We start from the raw sequence: 9210 nt of genomic DNA, 5'->3' as shown, positions 1-9210 counted from the left end.
AAATAAAAATAAAATCTTAAAAAAAGAAAAAAAAAAAAGAAAAAAGCTGTTCTCAATTCCTGGCATTCTTTCCGACTCTCCATCAAGACGTGGCTGGCCCCTGCAGTTGAAAAGCCCTGCTCTTCCGTTTGGAGGCCCATCCATCCCCCTTAGTCGGTGGCCTCGGGCGGCTTCCCCGGCCGTGCGCTTGAGGGCGCTGTGGCGACAGCCAGCGCCTGGAGGCGAGGCGCCGCCGGGGGGCGGAGACCCGGGGCCGTCGACGTCGACGCCGGCGCGGGCGCGGGCGCAGTGCACGCTGGGAGCTGTCACTAGGCCCTTCGGCTCCCGGCCTCCGCGTCGCTGCCGCGGTTGCCAGGAGAGCGGCGCCGGCGGGGAGCGGCCGAGCCCACGGCAGGTAACAGCGTCCCCGCCCCCAGCGCGGTGGCGAGGCCAGCTGCGGGTCCTGAGCTGCGTCCGCCGCCAGGCCGGTTGCGGAGCCACGGGGACGCCCCGCGGGGCAGGCTGCTGCGGCGTCGGGGGTGTTGCCGCCCTGGCCCCGCCTGGATCCTGAAGCCCGGCTGGCCGCCCTCGGGTTTCCGGAGAGGCGGGCGCCGCGCGGGGCTCGGCGGGCCGGGGCCGGGGCCGGGGCCGGGCGGAGGCTCGGGGGCGGCCCCAGGCACGGGCGGCCGCTCCCGAGCCCTCTGCGCTGCGGCCCCGCGGCGCGCAAGGTTGGGGTGGAGGTCGCACCTGTGCGGAAACGGCGCGCGGGGTAACCCCTTTGTTGGTGGAATCCGGGATCCGTGCGGTCTCGCTCAGCCGCTAGAGGAGACGCGAATGCCGGCCAGGGTTCAGGGTCCGCGTTGGGGGACTGGGAGGGAGCGCACAAGTTTATTAGAGGAAGTCAGGTTCGTCCTGCGGAAGTTGTTGACCGGGATCACCTTTGCTTCCCCATCTCCAGCCTTTTAAAGTTGCAGCATAACAATAGTTACTTGTTCGGTCTCCCGCATTCTTCTCCCCTCCCCTGAAGGGGGGGTGGGGGGTGGTGGGGGTGGTATACCACGACTTTAAAAACGGAAAGAATTGTGTCTCTTAACGCTGTCTTCTAGTTCTGTGGAGTTTGGGAAAGAGATTTTGCGATCATCTGCTTTGGAGAGTGTAGCTAGAGCAATCAAAACAGGTGTTTTTTTTTTTTTTTTTTTTTTTGAGAATTACGAAAGAAAATAAGGAAACTAAGCGTTTGCCTCACAAGCCCAGAGCTGTGGAAAGATATAAATCTCTCAATTTTCGGTGTTCCTGGCTTTCTTTTTTTTTTTTTTTTTTAATTTTTATTTATTTATGATAGTCACACACAGAGAGAGAGAGAGGCAGAGACACAGGCAGAGGGAGAAGCAGGCTCCATGCACCGGGAGCCCGACGTGGGAGTCGATCCTGGGTCTCCAGGATCACGCCCCGGGCCAAAGGCAGGCGCCAAACCGCTGCGCCACCCGGGGATCCTGTTCCTGGCTTTCTTCTACGCAGACAGACCTCGTATGTTATCGATGGATAGTGTATGTCGACGTTGTACGCGAAGAAATTCACCGTCTGGTAAACACAGTGATTGAGTTGAGCCGACAGAAGTGGCCACAAGGGTAAATTAAAACCAGTTTCAGTACAAATGCTTTATTTCAGGGAGTAAGCCGCCACTCTGAAGCCACCACTAAACAATTGTAAATCTCTAGGTGATTCTAATTGTTAAGAACCCCGGTCTTGAAGGAAGAATTAAAAATACCTGAGTCAATACACAAACCAGAAAATGTGACACCATAACCAAAGTGTTAGGTGTGAATTCAACGTCTGACTCTGTATACAGTTTAGAGAGTCTTACTTTGTTGTTAAGGTAGTAGAAAGAGCTCCGGCCTGGGAATGAGAGATTTTGTTCACATTCTTTGTTCTCCAGCTGACCAGATGTGCTCTAAAGTCTCTAGTCATCTGTTTAAAGGAATTTCATGAGATCAGGATTTTCCAAACCAATGTCTCACCTGAACACTTCTCAATCCAGTAACAGCCTTACTGCCCCAGCAGTGTTCCATGACAAATAATTTAGGAGCACATTGGGTTAAATCATGCCCTACCTAGCCAGAAAGCCTATATTCTCACGGCCAACTTGTTAACATCTAGAATACAATTACATAGGATACCAGTCTGGAAATTACTGTACAGATCTTACTCAATTTATGATGGGGTTATATATCAGGATATATATATATATATATATATATACACACACATATATATGTGTGTGTGTATATTTTTGCAGAAGTACACAACTTTAATAACGATAGATGAACGGAAACAAAAAGACGGATATAACACAGTAGGACAGGGGTGAGGTAGGGATGGAAGGGACAGAGGGATCACAGCAGCCAACGGGTGATTCTTTTGATGCCCTGAGGTCATGAGACACTTGACTCATGTCACCAATAACTGCATGTTGAGTAAACCACCAACTCTGGAAGGCAAGTAGTGGTACTATTGCTGAGCTTAGAACTGGGGCAGGGGTCCTCTCTGTCACAGAGTGGTTTTTGTTTTGTTTTTGTTTTTTTACAGAGTGTTTGTTAATTCTCAAGATCGTCTGGGCTCTTGAGTGTTAGGTCAGCGTAACATCAGGAGATGGCCTCTTGAGCACATGTTCCCTAACACGAGGTGGAGAAACAGGTCCCCCTTCCCACTCAGAGTAACCAGGATATATCCTGATAACCCCACCATAAATTTAAAATGTCAAAATTCGGAAAGGCATTTACTATATCTAACTTAATGTTAAACATGTGCACATTACTTACATTAGCCGTCAGTTGGGCAGAATCATCTGTCAAAGGTCATTTTACTATAAAAGTTTCGAATATCTCGTATGACTTACTGAATACTATACTGAAAGTGAAAAACAGAATGATTGTGTGGATAAAGAATGGTTGTAAATGTATCAGTTGTTTACCCTCATGATTGCAGAGCTGACTAGTTGCTGAGGCTTATGGCCACTGAGAAAAAGGGTAAATTGAACTCTCATGAGTTAGACTGCCTATGCTTGAGCTGGGTCTCCGTTCAGCTCTAAAATTCCCTACGTTACGCTTTTTAGCTCTCAGTTTAAGCTTTCTGGGGCATAAAGATCTAGTGGCAATTCACTGGTATAACAAAAGGCTTGTATTTTCCTTATTAAAATATTAAGGGGATCCCTGGGTGGCGCAGCGGTTTGGTGCCTGCCTTTGGCCCAGGGCTCGATCCTGGAGACCCGGCATCGAATCCCGAATCCCATGTCGGGCTCCTGGTGCATGGAGCCTGCTTCTCCCTCTGCCTGTGTCTCTGCCTCTCTCTCTCTCTCTGTGTGACTATCATAAATAAATAAAAATTAAAAAAAATATTAAGGATGCACATAGGTTTCATTGAACTTTAATGCTTTTATTTATGGCTGAAGAAGACTATCTTTTTTTTTTTTTTTCTGGTCTCTTGATGCTTTTTCTATAACCATAATTTACATTTTGGATTTGATTTTGTGGTTAAGTCATTGATTTTATTGAGAATGGCATTTTAAAGTTCCAACAAAACTTGTTGATTAGGGCATTATTTTTACTATGCATGAGTTCCCTCTTTAGTCATAAGTTCTTAAACTATGAAACGTAATAAAAGTCTTTTGAAATGTACTTAATAATTAAATTTTAAGAATTCAGATCATTGGAAAGAGTTCAAGGTTAAAACAAATTCTAAGGCAGTCATTTCTGAGTTGCTTACATATAGGATCTAAGTGTTGAATACAATCTTAAATTATTTTGTTAAATTCTGTCAGGTGTCACTAGCAAACAACCAGTGTGGCCACTTTAGTCTGTTCTTTGTTACTTTGTTAGGAGTGAGTGCTATTACTGTGCTCTTTTGTTAGAGGGGGACAGTGGTGGGAACAATACATTTAATAGGTAATCCCTAATTCAGGTAAGCTTTCTTCCTGAAATGAAACTGTTGAGAAGTGTAGAGCTGCAAGTTTTGTGTAATGGCTTATAGTTTTTATTGAAATTTTGCAATACAAAAATAGGTACTTCTGATTACCTCATCTTTAAATGGTGATTTCTTTTTATTGTATTTACCTATTTATCTCCTCCTCCCCAAGCTATCCAAGCCTAAAACCTCCGTATTTTTCCATTGCATAAGTCAGAGACATGGTACCAAATTTAAGGAAAAAATTACAGATAATGTACATTCATTTTATGTGTGCATTATATAAACACCCAGGTAACCACCAGCATAATCAAGATTTGGAACATGTCACCACCACTCAGGCCTGTATTGTTATCGTTTTGCTTTCTTTAAATGCATGCTCTCCCAGGCTTGGCATGTCTACATCATGTTATCCTAACTCCAGTGCCACCTTGTCTGTGAATCCTTTTTTTGATTACCTCATTTTGAATTTTCTTCTCTTCTGACTTTCCTGTCAACATCTATCATTCTTTTCTGTCCTTGATGGCTAAACCAATGGTATGCTCATAGTTCATAGTAGGCACTTATATTTATTTGTTGACCAAATGCGTAAGTGAAGTATTTCTCAAATGTCAATCATTTCTACATCATCTTCAAAATTTTGGTCGTATCTACATATTTTCTGTATACCTATTTTCTTTGTATTTCTCTATATCCATGTAGTTATTAACATAATTTTTAGAGAAAACTTGAAATAATCACCATAAATAAAAAGTAGGTATTACTTGCCATCAACAGAATGTAGACATAAAGTTGAAAATAAGCAAACAAAACTTGTTAAATTCTGGAAACTACTGGATATTGAACACTCTGAGCCTAAAGCTTGCTGTTCTTTGTTTAAAAGGGAGATTAGCAAGAATTACAAAGGTGTTGATAACATTCTGCTATCAATAGGAGAACTTCTGATGCAGTCAGAGGAAATGCAAGAGAATGAAGAGGGAATAAGTTCCTCACTGATTCAGTGTCGCTTAGCCCTCTCCTTGGGCCCCATAAAATCATCTCACATCTGATTGGTGGCCAAAATTTGGGGAGATGCTGAATTAATCAGGGCCTGGATAAAATTCCAGAAGTTTATCTGTGAAAGAATTGGAAAATAAAACCTTAATTGCAAATTAAAAAGTGTACTAGAGTTAACTTGAAAAGTACAATAAAAAGACTTAATCATTATTGAATTAGGTTAAGTTTTTTTTTTTTTTCAAAAAATGCTTTTAATGTTACTGATGTTACTTTTACAAATAAAACATTCACTTGTTTTATTATTAGGAAATCATAGCTGTAAGATAAACCTTTGAAGCTAAAGAAATCTAAAAATCAGTGAGAACCTTTTATATGACAAAGTGATGACTGTTGATTCAGGAGTGATGAAATGTTGATGATATATGTCTATCTGCCATAGCTCCTATAAGCATGGATAAGGTAATAAACTTAAGAGAATATAATAATTCCTTTATTTCTTTCATTACCTTTTAAGTTTGATCTAGGTTTTAATATTTCCATCCTGCAGAAGACATTTTTGACCTTTTTTTCTTCTGAGGTAGTGAAAAATTCTCCTCTCATGGAAAGAGTTTAATGTGAATAGGTAGGAAAATAAATTACCTACTCTTGTTCTATTAAACATATCCTGTATTTCAACTTGTTGTGGTTATTTTCAGGCTTATATCAATATTGTGAGCTTAATGTTTAAATTACCGTTATTTCATGTTCATGAACAAAGAGTTCAGGTAAATAGACAATTTAGTTTGGTGTTTCTTTTTTCCAAAAAAAAATTTATCTGAATGGTAATACTAGATTTATGAGTATAGATAATAATTTGCTATTCAAGCAGAGGTCAGATTGCTGTTGATCTAAGGTTATGGGATACAGCCTCAATTTGGAAGTAAGAAAAGAGCACTCCAGATGAATAGTCTTTACTTCATAAAAGACCTTTCACTCAAATAAGTAGTTTCTTTCCTATGTCTCTACTGTAAAATAAAGAAGCAGGATAGAAGCAGTGCAGATAAACTTTTTATTATTTGAAGGTAACAACGGACTAATCAGAGAAACTATAAAAAACACAGCAGTCTTAGTCCTTTAAGTTATACAGATAAATAACCTAACATTTCCATTTGCTCTTTTTGTGTGCTGTATCAGCTACTTGAAACCCTTAGAATATTTGTTAGTATAATCAATCAAATTTTCAAGATAGCTGGAATTTTTGTATATCGTACACCCTAAATGTCATTCCAGTCTGGTGTTATGCTTTCTGCTTGTCTTCAGTGTGATACACTTTGCACAGTGACTTTTCATATACACTTAACACATATACACTTGACCATATTTAAAATTTCCTGGACAAAATTTTTTCTCTGTAGAAAAAAATAGAATATAATATTTGCTTTAAAGTTAGTGTCTGTCATCTTGGGAAGAAAAATAAATATTTATTTATTTTTATTTTTTTTTAATTTTTATTTATTTATGATAGTCACAGAGAGAGAGAGAGAGGCGCAGAGACACAGGCAGAGGGAGAAGCAGGCTCAATGCACCGGGAGCCCGATGTGGGATTCGATCCCGGGTCTCCAGGATCACGCCCTGGGCCAAAGGCAGGCGCCAAACCTCTGTGCCACCCAGGGATCCCGAAAAATAAATATTTAAATGACTTCCCATTTTATATATCAGCAATTCCATGAATGTTACTACCACCCTTAAGTTAGGAGTCCACCTTTAAGCCTGAAGAGGGATTCCAGCAACATGATTATTTTTATGGCACCTGTCATTTTATTGGAAGGCTATCTTCAAAGCATTGTACCCCAAGCCTACCTGATTCTATTAATTTGAGGTTACCTATTAGTTTTATGTGATGTGATTACTGCTGTGTTATTATGTCTTTTAAGTTGGGTGTGGTTTAAAAAGAAAATATTCAGTAGGTTGCCTTCTTGTTGATTGATTCCTTCACTGTGCAAAAGTTTTTTATTTTGATGTGATCCCAATAGTTACTGCTTGTCTTCCCATTGCCAAAAACCACGTATCTAGAAAAATGTTGCTATGATCAGCAACAAAACTCCAGGTTTTCCAGGGTTTGGTGGGGGTGGGGAAAGGGGAGAGTTAATCTGTTGGCTGTGAGAGAACCTCCTGGGATATGAGAGAGTGGTGGTTAAAGGGGCACTAACCTGGAAATCTGAGCATACCTGGACATTGATGCTGATGTGACCATGCTTAGGACATCACTAGCACCAGTCTGGTGTATAATCAGAGCACTTACCAGATGGCTTGTGAAATCCCCCCTCAGAAGGAATTGGTGCTATAAAGAACAGTGTACTGCCCAGGTCCTTGACAGGTGTTATTATGACCCAATTAAAGTTTCTGTGTTTTGGTTAAAAAATATATATATATCAGACATTGATCACGTCTGTCTAGATGTCTATGATATCTAGACAATGTCAATTGACTATGATCAATGTCAGAGAAATTACTACCTCCGTTTTCTTCTAGGACTTTTATGGTTTTAGGTATCACATTTAGGTCTTTAATCCATTTTAGTTTTGTGTATGATATTAGAAAGTAGTAGTTCAGTTTCTTTCTTTTGCAGATATCCATCCTGTTTCCTAGCATCATTTATTGAAGAAACGTTTCCCCATTGTATATTCTTGCCTTTTGTCATAGATTAGTTGACCATTTAACTGTGGGTTTATTTCTGGGCTCTGTATTCTGTTCCATTGATCTATATGTCTGTTTTTGTGTACTATGCTGTTTTGATCACAGCAGCTTTGTAGTAAATCTTGAAATCTGGAATTGTAATACCTTCAGCTTATATTCAATAAGAGGTAAATATCCAAAATGTATAAAGAACTTATACAACTCAATGCCAAAAAAAAAAAAACAAAAAAACAAAACAAAACAAAAAAAAAACCCAAACGATCCAATTAAAAAATGGGCAGAGGACCTGAGTAGACTATTGTCCAAAGAAGACATACAGATAGCCAACAGATACATGAAAAGATGCTCAGCATCACTAATCATCAGGGAAATGCACATCAAAACCACAATGTGATATCACTTTACACCTGCCAAAATGGCTAAAATGAAAAAGACAAGAAATAATAAGTGTGATAATGATGTGGAGAGAAAAGAACCCCCATGTACTGTTGTTGGGAATGCAAATTAGTATAGCCAGAATGGATAACAGTATGGAGGTTTCTCAGAAATTTAAAAACAGAAGTACCATATGATCCAGTAATTCCGCTGGGTATTTATCCAAAGAAATGAAAACACTAATTTGAAAGATATATGTACCCCTATGTTTATTGCAGCATTATTTACAGTAGCCAAGATATGGAAGCAGCTAAGTGTCCACTGACAGATGAATGGTTAAGGAAGATGTGATACACACACACCATAGAAAATTACAGACGTAAAAACAATGAGATTGTGCCATTTGCAACAAAATGGATGGACCTAAAGGGTATTGTGCTAAGTGAAATAGGTCAGACTGAAAAAAGCCATACAATATGATCTCACTCATATCAGTAGTCTAAAGAAGCTGACAAAAAGCAGGATCAGACCTATAAAAATACAGAGAACTGATGGATGTCAAAGGGGAGGGGGTGAGGAGATACGCAAAATGGGTGAAGGGTAGTGGAGATACAGGCTTCCAATTATTGTGTGGATAAATCAGGGGAATAAAAGACACACCATGAGGAATATAGTCAATGGTATTGTAACAGCATTGTATGGTGACAGACAGTAGCTACACTTGTGGTGAGCATACCATAATGTGTAAAGGTGTCAAATCACCTGATACTAATGTAACATTGTGTGTCAACTATACTCAAAAAGCTGTTTTAGAACATGCGAGACTCCTAACTCTGGGAAAAGAACAAGGAGTGGTGGAAAGGGAGGTGGGTGGGGGGTGGGGTTGACTGGGTGACAGGCACCGATGGGGGGGCACTTGATGGGATGAGTACTGGGTGTTATGCTATATGTTGGCAAATTGAACTCCAATTAAAAAAAAAAAGCTGTTTTAAATAAAAATTTTTAATTTATTTTAAAATTTAATTTTAAAAGTTTAAATAAAATTAACTTACATCAATGGCTGTATGACAAAGTATCTCAAAATGTAGTTACTTAATAAATACTTCTCAGTTTCTTTCAGAAGGGATTGGGGAGCAGTTTGGCTGTGAGTTTCTGGCTTAAATTTTGTGAGGTTGCAGATATTGGCCTGGACCATAGTCATCCTTATGTATGATTGAGGTTGGA

At 40.2% G+C, this 9210-nt stretch overlaps 1 protein-coding gene across 7 annotated transcripts in view; it reads left to right on the top strand.

Annotated features, from left to right (window-relative positions):
* Positions 1-260: 260 nt before the first annotated feature.
* DOP1A (DOP1 leucine zipper like protein A) overlaps positions 261-9210 on the top strand; it is a 108582-nt gene continuing 99632 nt past the window's right edge. For 6 of the 7 annotated variants that reach the window (XM_077903228.1, XM_077903225.1, XM_077903229.1 and 3 more), the window contains exon 1: positions 261-394. The gene's annotated coding sequence lies outside the window, so the exon portion shown is untranslated. Of the gene's footprint in view, positions 395-1479; positions 1608-9210 lie in introns of those variants that run through there. The other variant, XM_077903224.1, reaches the window with a different exon arrangement.

The sequence above is a fragment of the Canis aureus genome, chromosome 7 (assembly GCF_053574225.1).
Source record: "Canis aureus isolate CA01 chromosome 7, VMU_Caureus_v.1.0, whole genome shotgun sequence".
Lineage (NCBI taxonomy): Eukaryota > Metazoa > Chordata > Mammalia > Carnivora > Canidae > Canis > Canis aureus.
This window is presented reverse-complemented; position numbering and strand designations above follow the sequence as displayed.